This window comes from Anabrus simplex, chromosome 8 (genome assembly GCF_040414725.1).
Source record: "Anabrus simplex isolate iqAnaSimp1 chromosome 8, ASM4041472v1, whole genome shotgun sequence".
NCBI classification, from domain to species: Eukaryota; Metazoa; Arthropoda; class Insecta; order Orthoptera; family Tettigoniidae; genus Anabrus; species Anabrus simplex.
Window position 1 is genome coordinate 41,765,556 of NC_090272.1, and position 21,018 is coordinate 41,786,573.

The window sequence follows — 21,018 nt, forward strand, 5'->3', positions numbered from 1 at the left end:
AAGATCTAGTTTAGTAACTTCTGTAGGAAGAACCGAACACTGTGGGGGTATAGCTCTGTGGTAGAGCATTCGGCTGCAGATCGAGACGTCCCCGGTTCAAACCCTGGTGCCCCCTAACATTATCTTTTTTCCTTATCGTTTTCGAAATGAGTGAAAACATAGCTAAGATATGTGTGCTGCTCATGACATTCCGTGGTTTACTACTTCTCCTCCAGGCAAATGCTGTTTGTGTATCTAACTTTAGGACACGGCCGCATCCTTCCCTCGTCCTTGTCTATAAATTCCGAATTTCCCATCCCCCAACAAGGCTCCGGTTCAGCAGAGAGGGTGAGGCCAATTGGGCGAGGTACTGGTCCCACTCTCCATGTTTATCCCTTGACCCGTATTCTGACACTCCACGTCGTTCGTTAGACGTGGGATCACTCGCTGAGTCCTAGGGAAAAAACAACTCTGGAGGCTAAACAGTTTGAGAAGTAGAACAAGAAGAAGGAGAAGAAGAGGAAGAGCAAAAAGTAAGGCAAGGTAATGCCATACCTCAACTCCTATTCAATTGCGTCCTGTAGAAAAGAGTAAGATTTTTGAATGAGGAATTGGAAGAACCCAACTATCATCGATAACACTGGGAGAAGGGAATATTGGTGTTGAAAAGGAACTGTCTAGAACTTGCTGATGGTAGTAGTTATTCCGTGTCAGCCTCTGTGGTGTAGTGGTTAATGTGATTAGCTGCCACTCCTGGAGTCCCGCGTAAGACTCTCGGCTCTACCACGAAATTTGAATAGTGGTACGAGGGCTGAGACGGGGTCCACTCAGCCACGGAACGTCATCTGTGTAGAGAAGGGGAGATCAATTCCATCTCAGCCATCCAATCTTCCCATTCCCCACAAGGCCCCGGTACAGCACAGAAAGTGAAGCCACCTGGGCGAGGTGCTCTTCCTCGTCTCCAGTTTTATCCCCTGATCCGAGTTCTGACCTTCCAGGTCCGGAGTTAGAGGTGGTATCACTCGTTGAGTCCGAGGGAAAAAACAACTCTGGAGGCTAAACTGTTTGAGAAGTAGAACAAGAAGAAGGTGAAGAAGAGGAAGCAGAAGGAGAAAATGTAAGGCAAGGTAATGGTCTGTCTCCCAATCTCTTGGACAATGTAGCCAAGACACCTAGTTTTTTAAAAATCTGTAGGAAAGTGCGTAATCTGTGGGGGTATAGCTCAGTGTTAGAGCATTAGACTGCAGATCGAGAGGTCCCTGGTTCAAACCCGGTGCCCACTAAAATGTGCTACATTGTTTATCGCTCCCAAAATGCGTGAAAACATAGCGAAAGCATCCATGCTGTTCAAGACTCTCCGTGGTTTTCTCCTTCTCCTCCAGACAAATGCCGTTTTGTTGTCTAAAGACCACGACTGCATCGTTCCCTTGTTTATAACCTCCAATATTCCCACCCCCCCAAAAAGGCCCCGGGTCAGTATAGAGGGTGAGGCCGAATGGTCCAGGCACTGCTCCTCCTCTCCATGTTTATCCCTTGACACGTAGTCTGACATTCCAGGTCGGGCGTTAGATGTGGGATCACTCGATGAGTACGAGGGAAAAGCCAACTCTGGAAGCTAAACTGTTTAAGAAGAAGAAGAACGAGAAGGAGATGAGGTAAGGCAAATGTAGCCAAGGGAACCAGTTTAGTAATTTCTGTAGGGAGAGGATAATGCAGTGGGGTTATCGCTCAGTGGTAGAGCATTCGGTTCAAACCCGGGTGCCCCCTAACATTTTCTTTCTTCCTTATCGCTTTCAAAATGAGGGAAGGATGCTGCCAAAAGATCTAGTTTAGTAACTTCTGTAGGAAGAAGCGAACACTGTGGGGGTATAGCTCAGTGGTAGAGCATTCGACTGCAGATCGAGAGGTCCCCGGTTCAAACCCGGGTGCCCCCTATATTTTCTTTTTTCCTTATCGCTTTCGAAATGAGTGAAAACATAGCTAAGATATGTGTGCTGCTCATGACATTCCGTGTATGCATGCTGCCCGCCACCTTCACCAAAACAAATAATTATTGAACGTTTTGCCCACTTTCATGCCAACGACTGACAGAGGCCCAAAAGAGCTCGCGTACCAATTGGGAAAATTTTGCCAAGGGAACCAGTTTAATAATTTCTGTAGGGAGAGGCGAATTCAGTGGGGTTATAGCTCAGTGGTAGAGCATCGACTACAGATCGAGATGTCACTGGTTCAAACCCAGTGAGCCAAAAAATTTACTTCCTTAGTTATCGCTTCCAAAATGCGTGAAAACATACCAAAATATGCATGCTGCTCAGGACTTTCCTTGGATTTCTCCTTCTCCTCCAGACAATTGCCGTTTTGTTATCTAATTGAAGACCACGGCTGCATCCTTCCCTCTTCCTTGTTTGTAACCTCCAATCTTCCCATCCTCCAAATAGGCCGCGGGTCAGTATAGAGGGTGAGACCGATTGGTCGAGGTACTGGTCCTGTTCTCCAATTATATCCCCTGACCCGAAGTCTGACACTCCAGGTCGAGCGTTAGAGGCGGGATCACTCGATGAGTCCGAGGGAAAATCCAACCCCGAAGCCAGTCCGTTTGAGAAGGAAAAGAATATGTTGAAAGGCAAAATTATGGCTTATCTCTCAATCTCTTGGAAAATGCTGTCAAAAATTCTAGTTTAGTAACTTCTGTAGGAAGAAGCGAGGACTGTGGGGGTATAGCTCAGTGGTAGAGCATTCGACTGCAGATCGAGAGGTCCCCGGTTCAAACCCGGTTGCCCCCTAACATTTTCTTTTTTCCTTATCGCTTTCAAAATGAGGGAAGGATGCTGCCAAGAGATCTAGTTTAGTAACTTCTGTAGGAAGAACCGAATACTGTGGGGGTATAGCTCAGTGGTAGAGCATTCGACTGCAGATCGAGAGGTCCCCGGTTCAAGCCCTGGTGCCCCCTAACGTTATCTTTTTTCCTTATCGCTTTCGAAATGAGTGAAATCATAGCTAAGATATGTGTGCTGCTCATGACATTCCGTGGTTTACTACTTCTCCTCCAGACAAATGCTGTTTGTGTATCTAACTTTAGGACACTGCCGCATCATTCCCTCGTCCTTGTCTATAAATTCCGAATTTCCCATCCCCCAACAAGGCTCCGGTTCACAGAGAGGGTGAGGCCAATTGGGCGAGGTACTGGTCCCACTCTCCATGTTTATCCCTTGACCCGTATTCTGACACTCCACTTCGGGCGTTAGATGTGGGATCACTCGCTGTGTCCTAGGGAAAAACAACTCTGGAGGCTAAACAGTTTGAGAAGTAGAACAAGAAGAAGGAGAAGAAGAGGAAGAGCAAAAAGTAAGGCAAGGTAATGCCATACCTCTACTCCTATTCAATTGCGTCCTGTAGAAAAGAGTAAGATTTTTGAATGAGGAATTGGAAGAACCCAACTATCATCAATAACACTGGGAGAAGGGAATATTGGTGTTGAAAAGGAACTGTCTAGAACTTGCTGATGGTAGTAGTTATTCCGTGTCCGCCTCTGTGGTGTAGTGGTTAGTGTGATTAGCTGCCACTCCTGGAGTCCCGCGTAAGACTCCCGGCTCTACCACGAAATTTGAATAGTGGTACGAGGGCTGAGACGGGGTCCACTCAGCCACGGAACGTCATCTGTGTAGAGAAGGGGAGATCAATTCCATATCAGCCATCCAATCTTCCCATTCCCCACAAGGCCCCGGTACAGCACAGAAAGTGAAGCCACCTGGGCGAGGTGCTCTTCCTCGTCTCCAGTTTTATCCCCTGATCCGAGTTCTGACCTTCCAGGTCCGGAGTTAGAGGTGGGATCACTCGATGAGTCCGAGGGAAAAAACAACTCTGGAGGCTGAACAGTTTGAGAAGTAGAACAAGAAGAAGGTGAAGAAGAGGAAGCAGAAGGAGAAAATGTAAGGCAAGGTAATGGTCTGTCTCCCAATCTCTTGGACAATGTAGCCAAGACACCTAGTTTTTTAAAAATCTGTAGGAAAGTGCGTAATCTGTGGGGGCATAGCTCAGTGTTAGAGCATTAGACTGCAGATCGAGAGGTCCCGGGTTCAAACCCGGTGCCCACTAAAATGTGCTACTTTGTTTATCGCTCCCAAAATGCGTGAAAACATAGCGAAAGCATTCATGTTGCTCAAGACTCTCCGTGGTTTTCTCCTTCTCCTCCAGACAAATGCCGTTTTGTTGTCTAAAGACCACGACTGCATCGTTCCCTTGTTTATAACCTCCAATATTCCCACCCCCCCAAAAAGGCCCCGGGTCAGTATAGAGGGTGAGGCCGAATGGTCCAGGTACTGCTCCTCCTCTCCATGTTTATCCCTTGACACGTAGTGTGACATTCCAGGTCGGGCGTTAGATGTGGGATCACTCGATGAGTACAGGGGAAAAGCCAACTCTGGAAGCTAAACTGTTTGAGAAGAAGAAGAACGAGAAGGAGAAGATGTAAGGCAAGTTAATGGTTTGTCTCTCAATCTCTTGGACAATGTAGCCAAGACACGTAGTCTCTATAAAATCTGTAGGAAAGAGCTAAAGGTGTGGGGGTTTAGCTCAGTGATAGAGCATTCGATTGCAGATCGAGAGGTCACCGGTTCAAACCCGGTGCGCCGTAAAATTTACTTCTTTAGTTATCGCTTCCAAAACGCGTGAAAACATAGCAAAAACATTCATGCTGCTCAAGACTTTCCGTGGTTTTCTGCTTCTCCTCCAGACAAATGCCGTTTTGTTGTCTAAAGACCACGGCTGCATCCTTCCCTTGTTTATAACCTCCAATATACCCATCCCCCAAAAAGGCCCCGGGTCAGTATAGAGGGTGAGGCCGATTGTTCGAGGTACTGGTCCCCCTCTCCATGTTTATCCCTTGACATGTAGTCTGACATTCCAGGTCGGGCGTTAGATGTGGGATCACTCGATGAGTCCGAGGAAAAACCCAAACCTGGAGGCTAAACAGTTTGAGAAGAAGAAGCAGGAGAAGGAGAAGGAGAAGATGTAAGGCAAGTTAATGGTTTGCTCTCAATCTCTTGGACAATGTAGCCAAGACACGTAGGCTCTATAAAATCTGTAGGAAAGAGCTCAGTGGTACAACAGTCGACTGCAGATCAAGAGGTCCCCGGTTCAAACCCGGGTGCCCCCTAACATTTTCTTTCTTCCTTATCGCTTTCAAAATGAGGGAAGGATGCTGCCAAAAGATCTAGTTTAGTAACTTCTGTAGGAAGAAGCGAACACTGTGGGGGTATAGCTCAGTGGTAGAGCATTCGACTGCAGATCGAGAGGTCCCCGGTTCAAACCCGGGTGCCCCCTAACATTTTCTTTTTTCCTTATCGCTTTCGAAATGAGTGAAAACATAGCTAAGATATGTGTGCTGCTCATGACATTCCGTGTATGCATGCTGCCCGCCACCTTCACCAAAACAAATAATTATTGAAAGTTTTGCCCACTTTCATGCCAACGACTGACGGAGGCCCAAAAGAGCTCGCGTACCAATTGGGAAAATTTTGCCAAGGGAACCAGTTTAATAATTTCTGTAGGGAGAGGCGAATTCAGTGGGGTTATAGCTCAGTGGTAGAGCATCGACTACAGATCGAGATGTCACTGGTTCAAACCCAGTGAGCCATAAAATTTACTTCCTTAGTTATCGCTTCCAAAATGCGTGAAAACATACCAAAATATGCATGCTGCACAAGACTTTCGTTGGTTTTCTCCTTCTCATCCAGACAATTGTCGTTTTGTTATCTAATTGAAGACCACGGCTGCATCCTTCCCTCTTCCTTGTTTGTAACCTCCAATCTTCCCATCCTCCAAAAAGGTCGCGGGTCAGTATAGAGGGTGAGACCGATTGGTCGAGGTACTGGTCCTGTTCTCCAATTATATCCCCTGACCCGAAGTCTGACACTCCAGGTCGAGCGTTAGAGGCGGGATCACTCGATGAGTCCGAGGGAAAATCCAACCCCGCAGGCCAGTCCGTTTGAGAAGGAAAAGAATATGTTGAAAGGCAAAATTATGGCTTATCTCTCAATCTCTTGGACAATGCTGCCAAAAATTCTAGTTTAGTAACTTCTGTAGGAAAAAGCGAGGACTGTGGGGGTATAGCTCAGTGGTAGAGCATTCGACTGCAGATCGAGAGGTCCCCGGTTCAAACCCGGTTGCCCCCTAACATTTTCTTTTTTCCTTATCGCTTTCAAAATGAGGGAAGGATGCTGCCAAGAGATCTAGTTTAGTAACTTCTGTAGGAAGAACCGAACACTGTGGGGGTATAGCTCAGTGGTAGAGCATTCGACTGCAGATCGAGAGGTCCCCGGTTCAAGCCCTGGTGCCCCCTAACATTATCTTTTTTCCTTATCGCTGTCGAAATGAGTGAAAACATAGCTAAGATATGTGTGCTGCTCATGACATTCCGTGGTTTACTACTTCTCCTCCAGACAAATGCTGTTTGTGTATCTAACTTTAGGACACGGCCGCATCCTTCCCTCGTCCTTGTCTATAAATTCCGAATTTCCCATCCCCCAACAAGGCTCCGGTTCAGCAGAGAGGGTGAGGCAAATTGGGTGAGGTACTGGTCCCACTCTCCATGTTTATCCCTTGACCCGTATTCTGACACTCCACGTCGGGCGTTAGATGTGGGATCACTCGCTGTGTCCTAGGGAAAAAACAACTCTGGAGGCTAAACAGTTTGAGAAGTAGAACAAGAAGAAGGAGAAGAAGAGGAAGAGCAAAAAGTAAGGCAAGGTAATGCCATACCTCTACTCCTATTCAATTGCGTCCTGTAGAAAAGAGTAAGATTTTTGAATGAGGAATTGGAAGAACCCAACTATCATCAATAACACTGGGAGAAGGGAATATTGGTGTTGAAAAGGAAATGTCTATAACTTGCTGATGGTAGTAGTTATTCCGTGTCCGCCTCTGTGGTGTAGTGGTTAGTGTGATTAGCTGCCACTCCTGGAGTCCCGCGTAAGACTCCCGGCTCTACCACGAAATTTGAATAGTGGTACGAGTGCTGAGACGGGGTCCACTCAGCCACGGAACGTCATCTGTGTAGAGAAGGGGAGATCAATTCCATATCAGCCATCCAATCTTCCCATTCCCCACAAGGCCCCGGTACAGCACAGAAAGTGAAGCCACCTGGGCGAGGTGCTCTTCCTCGTCTCCAGTTTTATCCCCTGATCCGAGTTCTGACCTTCCAGGTCCGGAGTTAGAGGTGGGATCACTCGATGAGTCCGAGGGAAAAAACAACTCTGGAGGCTGAACAGTTTGAGAAGTAGAACAAGAAGAAGGTGAAGAAGAGGAAGCAGAAGGAGAAAATGTAAGGCAAGGTAATGGTCTGTCTCCCAATCTCTTGGACAATGTAGCCAAGACACCTAGTTTTTTAAAAATCTGTAGGAAAGTGCGTAATCTGTGGGGGTATAGCTCAGTGTTAGAGCATTAGACTGCAGATCAAGAGGTCCCTGGTTCAAACCCGGTGCCCACTAAAATGTGCTACTTTGTTTATCGCTCCCAAAATGCGTGAAAACATAGCGAAAGCATTCATGTTGCTCAAGACTCTCCGTGGTTTTCTCCTTCTCCTCCAGACAAATGCCGTTTTGTTGTCTAAAGACCACGACTGCATCGTTCCCTTGTTTATAACCTCCAATATTCCCACCCCCCCAAAAAGGCCCCGGGTCAGTATAGAGGGTGAGGCCGAATGGTCCAGGTACTGCTCCTCCTCTCCATGTTTATCCCTTGACACGTAGTCTGACATTCCAGGTCGGGCGTTAGATGTGGGATCACTCGATGAGTACGAGGGAAAAGCCAACTCTGGAGGCTAAACTGTTTGAGAAGAAGAAGAAGAACGAGAAGGAGAAGATGTAATGCAAGTTAATGGTTTGTCTCTCAATCTCTTGGACAATGTAGCCAAGACACGTAGTCTCTATAAAATCTGTAGGAAAGAGCTCAGTGATAGAGCACTCGATTGCAGATCGAGAGGTCCCCGGTTCAAACCCGGTGCGCCGTAAAATTTACTTCTTTAGTTATCGCTTCCAAAATGCGTGAAAACATAGCAAAAACATTCATGCTGCTCAAGACTTTCCGTGGTTTTCTGCTTCTCCTCCAGACAAATGCCGTTTTGTTGTCTAAAGACCACGGCTGCATCCTTCCCTTGTTTATAACCTCCAATATACCCATCCCCCAAAAAGGCCCCGGGTCAGTATAGAGGGTGAGGCCGATTGTTCGAGGTACTGGTCCCCCTCTCCAAGTTTATCCCTTGACACGTAGTCTGACATTCCAGGTCGGGCGTTAGATGTGGGATCACTCGATGAGTCCGAGGAAAAACCCAAACCTGGAGGCTAAACAGTTTGAGAAGAAGAAGCAGGAGAAGGAGAAGGAGAAGATGTAAGGCAAGTTAATGGTTTGCTCTCAATCTCTTGGACAATGTAGCCAAGACACGTAGTCTCTATAAAATCTGTAGGAAAGAGCTAAAGGTGTGGGGGTTTAGCTCAGTGGTACAACAGTCGACTGCAGATCAAGAGGTCCCCGGTTCAAACCCGGGTGCCACCTATTACTTCTTCTTTGGTTATATCTGTGAAAGTGCGTGAAAAGGTAGCTAAAGTATGCACGCTGCCCCCCACCTTCACCAAAACACATCATTATTGAACGTTTTGCCCACTTTCATTCCAAAGCCTGACGGATGTCCAAAAGACCTCGCGTACCAACTGGGAAATGTAGCCAAGGGGACCAGTTTAATAATTTGTGTCGGGAGAGGATAATGCAGTGGGGTTATCGCTCAGTGGTAGAGCATTCGGTTCAAACCCGGGTGCCCCCTAACATTTTCTTTCTTCCTTATCGCTTTCAAAATGAGGGAAGGATGCTGCCAAAAGATCTAGTTTAGTAACTTCTGTAGGAAGAAGCGAACACTGTGGGGGTATAGCTCAGTGGTAGAGCATTCGACTGCAGATCGAGAGGTCCCCGGTTCAAACCCGGGTGCCCCCTAACATTTTCTTTTTTCCTTATCGCTTTCGAAATGAGTGAAAACATAGCTAAGATATGTGTGCTGCTCATGACATTCCGTGTATGCATGCTGCCCGCCACCTTCACCAAAACAAATAATTATTGAACGTTTTGCCCACTTTCATGCCAACGACTGACGGAGGCCCAAAAGAGCTCGCGTACCAATTGGGAAAATTTTGCCAAGGGAACCAGTTTAATAATTTCTGTAGGGAGAGGCGAGTTCAGTGGGGTTATAGCTCAGTGGTAGAGCATCGACTACAGATCGAGATGTCACTGGTTCAAACCCAGTGAGCCATAAAATTTACTTCCTTAGTTATCGCTTCCAAAATGCGTGAAAACATACCAAAATATGCATGCTGCTCAAGACTTTCGTTGGTTTTCTCCTTCTCTTCCAGACAATTGCCGTTTTGTTATCTAATTGAAGACCACGGCTGCATCCTTCCCTCTTCCTTGTTTGTAACCTCCAATCTTCCCATCCTCCAAAAAGGTCGCGGTTCAGTATAGAGGGTGAGACCGATTGGTCGAGGTACTGGTCCTGTTCTCCAATTATATCCCCTGACCCGAAGTCTGACACTCCAGGTCGAGCGTTAGAGGCGGGATCACTCGATGAGTCCGAGGGAAAATCCAACCCCGCAGGCCAGTCCGTTTGAGAAGGAAAAGAATATGTTGAAAGGCAAAATTATGGGTTATCTCTCAATCTCTTGGACAATGCTGCCAAAAATTCTAGTTTAGTAACTTCTGTAGGAAGAAGCGAGGACTGTGGGGGTGTAGCTCAGTGGTAGAGCATTCGACTGCAGATCGAGAGGTCCCCGGTTCAAACCCGGTTGCCCCCTAACATTTTCTTTTTTCCTTATCGCTTTCAAAATGAGGGAAGGATGCTGCCAAGAGATCTAGTTTAGTAACTTCTGTAGGAAGAACCGAACACTGTGGGGGTATAGCTCAGTGGTAGAGCATTCGACTGCAGATCGAGAGGTCCCCGGTTCAAGCCCTGGTGCCCCCTAACATTATCTTTTTTCCTTATCGCTGTCGAAATGAGTGAAAACATAGCTAAGATATGTGTGGTGCTCATGACATTCCGTGGTTTACTACTTCTCCTCCAGACAAATGCTGTTTGTGTATCTAACTTTAGGACACTGCCGCATCCTTCCCTCGTCCTTGTCTATAAATTCCGAATTTCCCATCCCCCAACAAGGCTCCGGTTCACAGAGAGGGTGAGGCCAATTGGGCGAGGTACTGGTCCCACTCTCCATGTTTATCCCTTGACCCGTATTCTGGCACTCCACGTCGGGCGTTAGATGTGGGATCACTCGCTGTGTCCTAGGGAAAAAACAACTCTGGAGGCTAAACAGTTTGAGAAGTAGAACAAGAAGAAGGAGAAGAAGAGGAAGAGCAAAAAGTAAGGCAAGGTAATGCCATACCTCTACTCCTATTCAATTGCGTCCTGTAGAAAAGAGTAAGATTTTTGAATGAGGAATTGGAAGAACCCAACTATCATCAATAACACTGGGAGAGGGAATATTGGTGTTGAAAAGGAACTGTCTAGAACTTGCTGATGGTAGTAGTTATTCCGTGTCAGCCTCTGTGGTGTAGTGGTTAGTGTGATTAGCTGCCACTCCTGGAGTCCCGCGTAAGACTCTCGCCTCTACCACGAAATTTGAATAGTGGTACGAGGGCTGAGACGGGGTCCACTCAGCCACGGAACGTCATCTGTGTAGAGAAGGGGAGATCAATTCCATCTCAGCCATCCAATCTTCCCATTCCCCACAAGGCCCCGGTACAGCACAGAAAGTGAAGCCACCTGGGCGAGGTGCTCTTCCTCGTCTCCAGTTTTATCCCCTGATCCGAGTTCTGACCTTCCAGGTCCGGAGTTAGAGGTGGGATCACTCGATGAGTCCGAGGGAAAAAACAACTCTGGAGGCTGAACAGTTTGAGAAGTAGAACAAGAAGAAGGTGAAGAAGAGGAAGCAGAAGGAGAAAATGTAAGGCAAGGTAATGGTCTGTCTCCCAATCTCTTGGACAATGTAGCCAAGACACCTAGTTTTTTAAAAATCTGTTGGAAAGTGCGTAATCTGTGGGGGTATAGCTCAGTGTTAGAGCATTAGACTGCAGATCGAGAGGTCCCTGGTTCAAACCCGGTGCCCACTAAAATGTGCTACTTTGTTTATCGCTCCCAAAATGCGTGAAAACATAGCGAAAGCATTCATGTTGCTCAAGACTCTCCGTGGTTTTCTCCTTCTCCTCCAGACAAATGCCGTTTTGTTGTCTAAAGACCACGACTGCATCGTTCCCTTGTTTATAACCTCCAATATTCCCACCCCCCCAAAAAGGCCCCGGGTCAGTATAGAGGGTGAGGCCGAATGGTCCAGGTACTGCTCCTCCTCTCCATGTTTATCCCTTGACACGTAGTCTGACATTCCAGGTCGGGCGTTAGATGTGGGATCACTCGATGAGTACGAGGGAAAAGCCAACTCTGGAGGCTAAACTGTTTGAGAAGAAGAAGAACGAGAAGGAGAAGATGTAAGGCAAGTTAATGGTTTGTCTCTCAATCTCTTGGACAATGTAGCCAAGACACGTAGTCTCTATAAAATCTGTAGGAAAGAGCTAAAGGTGTGGGGTTTAGCTCAGTGATAGAGCATTCGATTGCAGATCGAGAGGTCACCGGTTCAAACCCGGTGCGCCGTAAAATTTACTTCTTTAGTTATCGCTTCCAAAATGCGTGAAAACATAGCAAAAACATTCATGCTGCTCAAGACTTTCCGTGGTTTTCTGCTTCTCCTCCAGACAAATGCCGTTTTGTTGTCTAAAGACCACGGCTGCATCCTTCCCTTGTTTATAACCTCCAATATACCCATCCCCCAAAAAGGCCACGGGTCAGTATAGAGGGTGAGGCCGATTGTTCGAGGTACTGGTCCCCCTCTCCATGTTTATCCCTTGACACGTAGTCTGACATTCCAGGTCGGGCGTTAGATGTGGGATCACTCGATGAGTCCGAGGAAAAACCCAAACCTGGAGGCTAAACAGTTTGAGAAGAAGAAGCAGGAGAAGGAGAAGGAGAAGATGTAAGGCAAGTTAATGGTTTGCTCTCAATCTCTTGGACAATGTAGCCAAGACACGTAGTCTCTATAAAATCTGTAGGAAAGAGCTAAAGGTGTGGGGGTTTAGCTCAGTGGTACAACAGTCGACTGCAGATCAAGAGGTCCCCGGTTCAAACCCGGGTGCCACCTATTACTTCTTCTTTGGTTATATCTGTGAAAGTGCGTGAAAAGGTAGCTAAAGTATGCACGCTGCCCCCCACCTTCACCAAAACACATCATTATTGAACGTTTTGCCCACTTTCATTCCAAAGCCTGACGGATGTCCAAAAGACCTCGCGTACCAACTGGGAAATGTAGCCAAGGGGACCAGTTTAATAATTTGTGTCGGGAGAGGATAATGCAGTGGGGTTATCGCTCAGTGGTAGAGCATTCGGTTCAAACCCGGGTGCCCCCTAACATTTTCTTTCTTCCTTATCGCTTTCAAAATGAGGGAAGGATGCTGCCAAAAGATCTAGTTTAGTAACTTCTGTAGGAAGAAGCGAACACTGTGGGGGTATAGCTCAGTGGTAGAGCATTCGACTGCAGATCGAGAGGTCCCCGGTTCAAACCCGGGTGCCCCCTAACATTTTCTTTTTTCCTTATCGCTTTCGAAATGAGTGAAAACATAGCTAAGATATGTGTGCTGCTCATGACATTCCGTGTATGCATGCTGCCCGCCACCTTCACCAAAACAAATAATTATTGAACGTTTTGCCCACTTTCATGCCAACGACTGACGGAGGCCCAAAAGAGCTCGCGTACCAATTGGGAAAATTTTGCCAAGGGAACCAGTTTAATAATTTCTGTAGGGAGAGGCGAGTTCAGTGGGGTTATAGCTCAGTGGTAGAGCATCGACTACAGATCGAGATGTCACTGGTTCAAACCCAGTGAGCCATAAAATTTACTTCCTTAGTTATCGCTTCCAAAATGCGTGAAAACATACCAAAATATGCATGCTGCTCAAGACTTTCGTTGGTTTTCTCCTTCTCTTCCAGACAATTGCCGTTTTGTTATCTAATTGAAGACCACGGCTGCATCCTTCCCTCTTCCTTGTTTGTAACCTCCAATCTTCCCATCCTCCAAAAAGGTCGCGGTTCAGTATAGAGGGTGAGACCGATTGGTCGAGGTACTGGTCCTGTTCTCCAATTATATCCCCTGACCCGAAGTCTGACACTCCAGGTCGAGCGTTAGAGGCGGGATCACTCGATGAGTCCGAGGGAAAATCCAACCCCGCAGGCCAGTCCGTTTGAGAAGGAAAAGAATATGTTGAAAGGCAAAATTATGGGTTATCTCTCAATCTCTTGGACAATGCTGCCAAAAATTCTAGTTTAGTAACTTCTGTAGGAAGAAGCGAGGACTGTGGGGGTGTAGCTCAGTGGTAGAGCATTCGACTGCAGATCGAGAGGTCCCCGGTTCAAACCCGGTTGCCCCCTAACATTTTCTTTTTTCCTTATCGCTTTCAAAATGAGGGAAGGATGCTGCCAAGAGATCTAGTTTAGTAACTTCTGTAGGAAGAACCGAACACTGTGGGGGTATAGCTCAGTGGTAGAGCATTCGACTGCAGATCGAGAGGTCCCCGGTTCAAGCCCTGGTGCCCCCTAACATTATCTTTTTTCCTTATCGCTGTCGAAATGAGTGAAAACATAGCTAAGATATGTGTGGTGCTCATGACATTCCGTGGTTTACTACTTCTCCTCCAGACAAATGCTGTTTGTGTATCTAACTTTAGGACACTGCCGCATCCTTCCCTCGTCCTTGTCTATAAATTCCGAATTTCCCATCCCCCAACAAGGCTCCGGTTCACAGAGAGGGTGAGGCCAATTGGGCGAGGTACTGGTCCCACTCTCCATGTTTATCCCTTGACCCGTATTCTGGCACTCCACGTCGGGCGTTAGATGTGGGATCACTCGCTGTGTCCTAGGGAAAAAACAACTCTGGAGGCTAAACAGTTTGAGAAGTAGAACAAGAAGAAGGAGAAGAAGAGGAAGAGCAAAAAGTAAGGCAAGGTAATGCCATACCTCTACTCCTATTCAATTGCGTCCTGTAGAAAAGAGTAAGATTTTTGAATGAGGAATTGGAAGAACCCAACTATCATCAATAACACTGGGAGAGGGAATATTGGTGTTGAAAAGGAACTGTCTAGAACTTGCTGATGGTAGTAGTTATTCCGTGTCAGCCTCTGTGGTGTAGTGGTTAGTGTGATTAGCTGCCACTCCTGGAGTCCCGCGTAAGACTCTCGCCTCTACCACGAAATTTGAATAGTGGTACGAGGGCTGAGACGGGGTCCACTCAGCCACGGAACGTCATCTGTGTAGAGAAGGGGAGATCAATTCCATATCAGCCATCCAATCTTCCCATTCCCCACAAGGCCCCGGTACAGCACAGAAAGTGAAGCCACCTGGGCGAGGTGCTCTTCCTCGTCTCCAGTTTTATCCCCTGATCCGAGTTCTGACCTTCCAGGTCCGGAGTTAGAGGTGGGATCACTCGATGAGTCCGAGGGAAAAAACAACTCTGGAGGCTGAACAGTTTGAGAAGTAGAACAAGAAGAAGGTGAAGAAGAGGAAGCAGAAGGAGAAAATGTAAGGCAAGGTAATGGTCTGTCTCCCAATCTCTTGGACAATGTAGCCAAGACACCTAGTTTTTTAAAAATCTGTTGGAAAGTGCGTAATCTGTGGGGGTATAGCTCAGTGTTAGAGCATTAGACTGCAGATCGAGAGGTCCCTGGTTCAAACCCGGTGCCCACTAAAATGTGCTACTTTGTTTATCGCTCCCAAAATGCGTGAAAACATAGCGAAAGCATTCATGTTGCTCAAGACTCTCCGTGGTTTTCTCCTTCTCCTCCAGACAAATGCCGTTTTGTTGTCTAAAGACCACGACTGCATCGTTCCCTTGTTTATAACCTCCAATATTCCCACCCCCCCCAAAAAGGCCCCGGGTCAGTATAGAGGGTGAGGCCGAATGGTCCAGGTACTGCTCCTCCTCTCCATGTTTATCCCTTGACACGTAGTCTGACATTCCAGGTCGGGCGTTAGATGTGGGATCACTCGATGAGTACGAGGGAAAAGCCAACTCTGGAGGCTAAACTGTTTGAGAAGAAGAAGAACGAGAAGGAGAAGATGTAAGGCAAGTTAATGGTTTGTCTCTCAATCTCTTGGACAATGTAGCCAAGACACGTAGTCTCTATAAAATCTGTAGGAAAGAGCTAAAGGTGTGGGGTTTAGCTCAGTGATAGAGCATTCGATTGCAGATCGAGAGGTCACCGGTTCAAACCCGGTGCGCCGTAAAATTTACTTCTTTAGTTATCGCTTCCAAAATGCGTGAAAACATAGCAAAAACATTCATGCTGCTCAAGACTTTCCGTGGTTTTCTGCTTCTCCTCCAGACAAATGCCGTTTTGTTGTCTAAAGACCACGGCTGCATCCTTCCCTTGTTTATAACCTCCAATATACCCATCCCCCAAAAAGGCCACGGGTCAGTATAGAGGGTGAGGCCGATTGTTCGAGGTACTGGTCCCCCTCTCCATGTTTATCCCTTGACACGTAGTCTGACATTCCAGGTCGGGCGTTAGATGTGGGATCACTCGATGAGTCCGAGGAAAAACCCAAACCTGGAGGCTAAACAGTTTGAGAAGAAGAAGCAGGAGAAGGAGAAGGAGAAGATGTAAGGCAAGTTAATGGTTTGCTCTCAATCTCTTGGACAATGTAGCCAAGACACGTAGTCTCTATAAAATCTGTAGGAAAGAGCTAAAGGTGTGGGGGTTTAGCTCAGTGGTACAACAGTCGACTGCAGATCAGGAGGTCCCCGGTTCAAACCCGGGTGCCCCCTATTACTTCTTCTTTGGTTATATCAGTGAAAGTGCGTGAAAAGGTAGCTAAAGTATGCACGCTGCCCCCCACCTTCACCAAAACACATCATTATTGAACGTTTTGCCCACTTTCATTCCAAAGCCTGACGGAGGTCCAAAAGACCTCGCGTACCAACTGGGAAATGTAGCCAAGGGAACCAGTTTAATAATTTCTGTAGGGAGAGGATAATGCAGTGGGGTTATCGCTCAGTGGTAGAGCATTCGGTTCAAACCCGGGTGCCCCCTAACATTTTCTTTCTTCCTTATCGCTTTCAAAATGAGGGAAGGATGCTGCCAAAAGATCTAGTTTAGTAACTTCTGTAGGAAGAAGCGAACACTGTGGGGGTATAGCTCAGTGGTAGAGCATTCGACTGCAGATCGAGAGGTCCCCGGTTCAAACCCGGGTGCCCCCTAACATTTTGTTTTTTCCTTATCGATTTCGAAATGAGTGAAAACATAGCTAAGATATGTGTGCTGCTCATGACATTCCGTGTATGCATGCTGCCCGCCACCTTCACCAAAACAAATAATTATTGAAAGTTTTGCCCACTTTCATGCCAACGACTGACGGAGGCCCAAAAGAGCTCGCGTACCAATTGGGAAAATTTTGCCAAGGGAACCAGTTTAATAATTTCTGTAGGGAGAGGCGAATTCAGTGGGGTTATAGCTCAGTGGTAGAGCATCGACTACAGATCGAGATGTCACTGGTTCAAACCCAGTGAGCCATAAAATTTACTTCCTTAGTTATCGCTTCCAAAATGCGTGAAAACATACCAAAATATGCATGCTGCTCAAGACTTTCGTTGGTTTTCTCCTTCTCCTCCAGACAATTGCCGTTTTGTTATCTAATTGAAGACCACGGCTGCATCCTTCCCTCTTCCTTGTTTGTAACCTCCAATCTTCCCATCCTCCAAAAAGGTCGCGGGTCAGTATAGAGGGTGAGACCGATTGGTCGAGGTACTGGTCCTGTTCTCCAATTATATCCCCTGACCCGAAGTCTGACACTCCAGGTCGAGCGTTAGAGGCGGGATCACTCGATGAGTCCGAGGGAAAATCCAACCCCGCAGGCCAGTCCGTTTGAGAAGGAAAAGAATATGTTGAAAGGCAAAATTATGGCTTATCTCTCAATCTCTTGGACAATGCTGCCAAAAATTATAGTTTAGTAAGTTCTGTAGGAAAAAGCGAGGACTGTGGGGGTATAGCTCAGTGGTAGAGCATTCGACTGCAGATCGAGAGGTCCCCGGTTCAAACCCGGTTGCCCCCTAACATTTTCTTTTTTCCTTATCGCTTTCAAAATGAGGGAAGGATGCTGCCAAGAGATCTAGTTTAGTAACTTCTGTAGGAAGAACCGAACACTGTGGGGGTATAGCTCAGTGGTAGAGCATTCGACTGCAGATCGAGAGGTCCCCGGTTCAAGCCCTGGTGCCCCTAACATTATCTTTTTTCCTTATCGCTGCCGAAATGAGTGAAAACATAGCTAAGATATGTGTGCTGCTCATGACATTCCGTGGTTTACTACTTCTCCTCCAGACAAATGCTGTTTGTGTATCTAACTTTAGGACACGGCCGCATCCTTCCCTAGTCCTTGTCTATAAATTCCGAATTTCCCATCCCCCAACAAGGCTCCGGTTCAGCAGAGAGGGTGAGGCAAATTGGGCGAGGTACTGGTCCCACTCTCCATGTTTATCCCTTGACCCGTATTCTGACACTCCACGTCGGGCGTTAGATGTGGGATCACTCGCTGAGTCCTAGGGAAAAAACAACTCTGGAGACTAAACAGTTTGAGAAGTAGAACAAGAAGAAGGAGAAGAAGAGGAAGAGCAAAAAGTAAGGCAAGGTAATGCCATACCTCTACTCCTATTCAATTGCGTCCTGTAGAAAAGAGTAAGATTTTTGAATGAGGAATTGGAAGAACCCAACTATCATCAATAACACTGGGAGAAGGGAATATTGGTGTTGAAAAGGAACTGTCTAGAACTTGCTGATGGTAGTAGTTATTCCGTGTCCGCCTCTGTGGTGTAGTGGTTAGTGTGATTAGCTGCCACTCCTGGAGTCCCGCGTAAGACTCCCGGCTCTACCACGAAATTTGAATAGTGGTACGAGGGCTGAGACGGGGTCCACTCAGCCACGGAACGTCATCTGTGTAGAGAAGGGGAGATCAATTCCATCTCAGCCATCCAATCTTCCCATTCCCCACAAGGCCCCGGTACAGCACAGAAAGTGAAGCCACCTGGGCGAGGTGCTCTTCCTCGTCTCCAGTTTTATCCCCTGATCCGAGTTCTGACCTTCCAGGTTCGGAGTTAGAGGTGGGATCACTCGATGAGTCCGAGGGAAAAAACAACTCTGGAGGCTGAACAGTTTGAGAAGTAGAACAAGAAGAAGGTGAAGAAGAGGAAGCAGAAGGAGAAAATGTAAGGCAAGGTAATGGTCTGTCTCCCAATCTCTTGGACAATGTAGCCAAGACACCTAGATTTTTAAAAATCTGTAGGAAAGTGCGTAATCTGTGGGGGTATAGCTCAGTGTTAGAGCATTAGACTGCAGATCGAGAGGTCCCTGGTTCAAACCCGGTGCCCACTAAAATGTGCTACTTTGTTTATCGCTCCCAATATGCGTGAAAACATAGCAAAAACATTCATGCTGCTCAAGACTTTCCGTGGTTTTCTGCTTCTCCTCCAGACAAATGCCGTTTTGTTGTCTAAAGACCACGGCTGCATCCTTCCCTTGTTTATAACCTCCAATATACCCATCCCCCAAAAAGGCCCCGGGTCAGTATAGAGGGTGAGGCCGATTGTTCGAGGTACTGGTCCCCCTCTCCATGTTTATCCCTTGACACGTAGTCTGACATTCCAGGTCGGGCGTTAGATGTGGGATCACTCGATGAGTCCGAGGAAAAACCCAAACCTGGATTCTAAACAGTTTGAGAAGAAGAAGCAGGAGAAGGAGAAGATGTAAGGCAAGTTAATGGTTTGCTCTCAATCTCTTGGACAATGTAGCCAAGACACGTAGTCTCTATAAAATCTGTAGGAAAGAGCTAAAGGTGTGGGGGTTTAGCTCAGTGGTACAACAGTCGACTGCAGATCAAGAGGTCCCCGGTTCAAACCCGGGTGCCCCCTATTACTTCTTCTTTGGTTATATCTGTGAAAGTGCGTGAAAAGGTAGCTAAAGTATGCACGCTGCCCCCCACCTTCACCAAAACACATCATTATTGAACGTTTTGCCCACTTTCATTCCAAAGCCTGACGGATGTCCAAAAGACCTCGCGTACCAACTGGGAAATGTAGCCAAGGGAACCAGTTTAATAATTTGTGTCGGGAGAGGATAATGCAGTGGGGTTATCGCTCAGTGGTAGAGCATTCGGTTCAAACCCGGGTGCCCCCTAACATTTTCTTTCTTCCTTATCGCTTTCAAAATGAGGGAAGGATGCTGCCAAAAGATCTACTTTAGTAACTTCTGTAGGAAGAAGCGAACACTGTGGGGGTATAGCTCAGTGGTAGAGCATTCGACTGCAGATCGAGAGGTCCCCGGTTCAAACCCGGGTGCCCCCTAACATTTTCTTTTTTCCTTATCGCTTTCGAAATGAGTGAAAACATAGCTAAGATATGTGTGCTGCTCATGACATTCCGTGTATGCATGCTGCCCGCCACCTTCACCAAAACAAATAATTATTGAACGTTTTGCCCACTTTCATGCCAACGACTGACGGAGGCCCAAAAGAGCTCGCGTACCAATTGGGAAAATTTTGCCAAGGGAACCAGTTTAATAATTTCTGTAGGGAGAGGCGAATTCAGTGGGGTTATAGCTCAGTGGTAGAGCATCGACTACAGATCGAGATGTCACTGGTTCAAACCCAGTGAGCCATAAAATTTACTTCCTTAGTTATCGCTTCCAAAATGCGTGAAAACATACCAAAATATGCATGCTGCTCAAGACTTTCGTTGGTTTTCTCCTTCTCCTCCAGACAATTGCCGTTTTGTTATCTAATTGAAGACCACGGCTGCATCCTTCCCTCTTCCTTGTTTGTAACCTCCAATCTTCCCATCCTCCAAAAAGGTCGCGGGTCAGTATAGAGGGTGAGACCGATTGGTCGAGGTACTGGTCCTGTTCTCCAATTATATCCCCTGACCCGAAGTCTGACACTCCAGGTCGAGCGTTAGAGGCGGGATCACTCGATGAGTCCGAGGGAAAATCCAACCCCGCAGGCCAGTCCGTTTGAGAAGGAAAAGAATATGTTGAAAGGCAAAATTATGGCTTATCTCTCAATCTCTTGGACAATGCTGCCAAAAATTATAGTTTAGTAAGTTCTGTAGGAAAAAGCGAGGACTGTGGGGGTATAGCTCAGTGGTAGAGCATTCGACTGCAGATCGAGAGGTCCCCGGTTCAAACCCGGTTGCCCCCTAACATTTTCTTTTTTCCTTATCGCTTTCAAAATGAGGGAAGGATGCTGCCAAGAGATCTAGTTTAGTAACTTCTGTAGGAAGAACCGAACACTGTGGGGGTATAGCTCAGTGGTAGAGCATTCGCCTGCAGATCGAGAGGTCCCCGGTTCAAGCCCTGGTGCCCCCTAACATTATCTTTTTTCCTTATCGCTGTCGAAATGAGTGAAAACATAGCTAAGATATGTGTGGTGCTCATGACATTCCGTGGTTTACTACTTCTCCTCCAGACAAATGCTGTTTGTGTATCTAACTTTAGGACACGGCCGCATCCTTCCCTCGTCCTTGTCTATAAATTCCGAATTTCCCATCCCCCAACAAGGCTCCGGTTCAGCAGAGAGGGTGAGGCAAATTGGGCGAGGTACTGGTCCCACTCTCCATGTTTATCCCTTGACCCGTATTCTGACACTCCACGTCGGGCGTTAGATGTGGGATCACTCGCTGAGTCCTAGGGAAAAAACAACTCTGGAGACTAAACAGTTTGAGAAGTAGAACAAGAAGAAGGAGAAGAAGAGGAAGAGCAAAAAGTAAGGCAAGGTAATGCCATACCTCTACTCCTATTCAATTGCATCCTGTAGAAAAGAGTAAGATTTTTGAATGAGGAATTGGAAGAACCCAACTATCATCAATAACACTGGGAGAAGGGAATATTGGTGTTGAAAAGGAACTGTCTAGAACTTGCTGATGG

At 46.9% G+C, this 21,018-nt stretch overlaps 18 non-coding genes across 18 annotated transcripts; all 18 read left to right on the forward strand.

Moving 5' to 3' along the window:
• Positions 1 to 1,841: 1,841 nt before the first annotated feature.
• On the forward strand, positions 1,842 to 1,913 carry TRNAC-GCA (transfer RNA cysteine (anticodon GCA)). The gene has a single exon. It is a non-coding gene; the product is annotated as a tRNA-Cys (tRNA).
• Positions 1,914 to 2,690: 777 nt separating this feature from the next.
• Positions 2,691 to 2,762, forward strand: TRNAC-GCA (transfer RNA cysteine (anticodon GCA)). Its single transcript has one exon. It is a non-coding gene; the product is annotated as a tRNA-Cys (tRNA).
• A 95-nt stretch (positions 2,763 to 2,857) lies between these two features.
• TRNAC-GCA (transfer RNA cysteine (anticodon GCA)) lies at positions 2,858 to 2,929 on the forward strand. The gene has a single exon. It is a non-coding gene; the product is annotated as a tRNA-Cys (tRNA).
• Positions 2,930 to 5,229: 2,300 nt separating this feature from the next.
• Positions 5,230 to 5,301, forward strand: TRNAC-GCA (transfer RNA cysteine (anticodon GCA)). The gene has a single exon. It is a non-coding gene; the product is annotated as a tRNA-Cys (tRNA).
• A 779-nt stretch (positions 5,302 to 6,080) lies between these two features.
• On the forward strand, positions 6,081 to 6,152 carry TRNAC-GCA (transfer RNA cysteine (anticodon GCA)). The gene has a single exon. It is a non-coding gene; the product is annotated as a tRNA-Cys (tRNA).
• A 95-nt stretch (positions 6,153 to 6,247) lies between these two features.
• TRNAC-GCA (transfer RNA cysteine (anticodon GCA)) lies at positions 6,248 to 6,319 on the forward strand. The gene has a single exon. It is a non-coding gene; the product is annotated as a tRNA-Cys (tRNA).
• A 2,570-nt stretch (positions 6,320 to 8,889) lies between these two features.
• TRNAC-GCA (transfer RNA cysteine (anticodon GCA)) lies at positions 8,890 to 8,961 on the forward strand. Its single transcript has one exon. It is a non-coding gene; the product is annotated as a tRNA-Cys (tRNA).
• A 779-nt stretch (positions 8,962 to 9,740) lies between these two features.
• TRNAC-GCA (transfer RNA cysteine (anticodon GCA)) lies at positions 9,741 to 9,812 on the forward strand. The gene has a single exon. It is a non-coding gene; the product is annotated as a tRNA-Cys (tRNA).
• A 95-nt stretch (positions 9,813 to 9,907) lies between these two features.
• On the forward strand, positions 9,908 to 9,979 carry TRNAC-GCA (transfer RNA cysteine (anticodon GCA)). The gene has a single exon. It is a non-coding gene; the product is annotated as a tRNA-Cys (tRNA).
• Positions 9,980 to 12,563: 2,584 nt separating this feature from the next.
• Positions 12,564 to 12,635, forward strand: TRNAC-GCA (transfer RNA cysteine (anticodon GCA)). Its single transcript has one exon. It is a non-coding gene; the product is annotated as a tRNA-Cys (tRNA).
• Positions 12,636 to 13,414: 779 nt separating this feature from the next.
• Positions 13,415 to 13,486, forward strand: TRNAC-GCA (transfer RNA cysteine (anticodon GCA)). Its single transcript has one exon. It is a non-coding gene; the product is annotated as a tRNA-Cys (tRNA).
• A 95-nt stretch (positions 13,487 to 13,581) lies between these two features.
• On the forward strand, positions 13,582 to 13,653 carry TRNAC-GCA (transfer RNA cysteine (anticodon GCA)). Its single transcript has one exon. It is a non-coding gene; the product is annotated as a tRNA-Cys (tRNA).
• Positions 13,654 to 16,238: 2,585 nt separating this feature from the next.
• On the forward strand, positions 16,239 to 16,310 carry TRNAC-GCA (transfer RNA cysteine (anticodon GCA)). The gene has a single exon. It is a non-coding gene; the product is annotated as a tRNA-Cys (tRNA).
• Positions 16,311 to 17,089: 779 nt separating this feature from the next.
• Positions 17,090 to 17,161, forward strand: TRNAC-GCA (transfer RNA cysteine (anticodon GCA)). Its single transcript has one exon. It is a non-coding gene; the product is annotated as a tRNA-Cys (tRNA).
• Positions 17,162 to 17,256: 95 nt separating this feature from the next.
• Positions 17,257 to 17,328, forward strand: TRNAC-GCA (transfer RNA cysteine (anticodon GCA)). Its single transcript has one exon. It is a non-coding gene; the product is annotated as a tRNA-Cys (tRNA).
• A 2,042-nt stretch (positions 17,329 to 19,370) lies between these two features.
• Positions 19,371 to 19,442, forward strand: TRNAC-GCA (transfer RNA cysteine (anticodon GCA)). The gene has a single exon. It is a non-coding gene; the product is annotated as a tRNA-Cys (tRNA).
• A 779-nt stretch (positions 19,443 to 20,221) lies between these two features.
• TRNAC-GCA (transfer RNA cysteine (anticodon GCA)) lies at positions 20,222 to 20,293 on the forward strand. Its single transcript has one exon. It is a non-coding gene; the product is annotated as a tRNA-Cys (tRNA).
• A 95-nt stretch (positions 20,294 to 20,388) lies between these two features.
• TRNAC-GCA (transfer RNA cysteine (anticodon GCA)) lies at positions 20,389 to 20,460 on the forward strand. The gene has a single exon. It is a non-coding gene; the product is annotated as a tRNA-Cys (tRNA).
• Positions 20,461 to 21,018: the final 558 nt, after the last annotated feature.